The sequence below is a fragment of the Priapulus caudatus genome, unplaced genomic scaffold (genome assembly GCF_000485595.1).
Source record: "Priapulus caudatus unplaced genomic scaffold, Priapulus_caudatus-5.0.1 Scaffold4691, whole genome shotgun sequence".
Lineage (NCBI taxonomy): Eukaryota > Metazoa > Priapulida > Priapulimorpha > Priapulimorphida > Priapulidae > Priapulus > Priapulus caudatus.
In genome coordinates this window covers 3,807-5,279 of record NW_014581752.1, presented here as the reverse complement: position 1 = coordinate 5,279, position 1,473 = coordinate 3,807, and positions in this window count along the sequence as shown.

Here is a 1,473-nt window from a genome sequence, read left to right as displayed (position 1 = left end):
AGAAGAAGAAGAAGAAGAAGAAAAAGGAGAAGAAGAAGGAGAAGAAGAAGAAGAAGAAGAAGAAGAAGAAGAAGTAGGAGAAGAAGAAGGAGAAGCAGAAGAAGAAGAAGAAGAAGAAGAAGAAGAAGAAGAAGAAGAAGAAGAAGAAGGAGAAACCGACGATACACGAACGCCCAGCGCTATAACTCGGTGACGTCACCACGACGAGAGCCAATGAGGCTCGGCGTCGGTCCGTCGCTAGGATACGGCCGGTAGAGACCCGGATATCCTGCCGTGTCGGCGATCGTGTATAGTGGAGCTTTCCCACCGATGTTCGCCGACGGAGCAGGACCGACGGGAGCGTAGTCTCCCGTACGGAAGCGATCCAGGGCCGGTCCCCAGGCCGGATCCGGTCGGACGATCGTCTGGATCCGCTATCAACGCAAAAGATATACACATCATACAGTATCATCACGCACAGGCACTTAGGGCGGAGTCATTAAAAACTGAAAAGAATATGAACGCACATTCAGAATTACTACCCCTCAATTACCCATTAGTTTCTGTGAAAGCAAGTTGATATACAGTGACACAACAGTGGAAGTGTAATTGAGGGGTAGTATTTGTGAATGTGCATTCATATTATTTTCAGTTTTTACTGACTCTGTCCCAAGTGCCTGTGTCATCACGAGGTATTTGAGGTCGTGAGTAATGGAGTAGTAGTAGTGGATTAATATTATATATTATATATTTTACATTAGTAATAGCTGTTTGAGCTAATATTAGTAATAAGAGGGAAGAACGAGAGAGTGGTAGGCGTTAGAATGGCACATAACGACGCATCACGTCTTGCCTATATTTTCATAGTTCGTAGAACTACTGTCGCGTTGTATACAGTTTACATCTAGTATATTATATAGTAGAGTATGAGTAGAAGATGATATAGTGAGAGTATATTATAGTATATATTACTGAGTTGTTGTAGTAGGGCGCGGTGGTGGCTGGAGGTGGTTATAACCATATATCTATATACTGCGGGGAAATATCTTACATTGGTGGAGTAGCGATAGATGTTGATGGCTCCTACTATAGGTATCACCGCCACGGTTCCAAAGGCGATGACCCAGCCGAGAACCTCTGCCCACTTAGGGTATGGTATACCCTGTGAGGTCGGCGTCTTGTAGTCGATGAATGTGAAGACCAATATGGCCTGTGGAATGATCAAATTGCATCTGACATGTATACCTTTTCATCTTTGATTGGAAGTTGTCTGTGGATTTTTTGTGGACCTAGAGCCTTAACTATTAGAGATACACAGGAGACGTTAAATTACAATTAGGAAGGGATTTTTTTATGAGATATTTATATAGAGCAAATTGCCGTTTTGCTCTCTGGTCTTTCCTCTTATTTCTCTCCCTCTCCTCCATCTATCTCTCCCACCTTTTCTCTCCCTCTCCCTCTCTCTCTCTCTCTCTCTCTCTCTCTCTCTCTCTC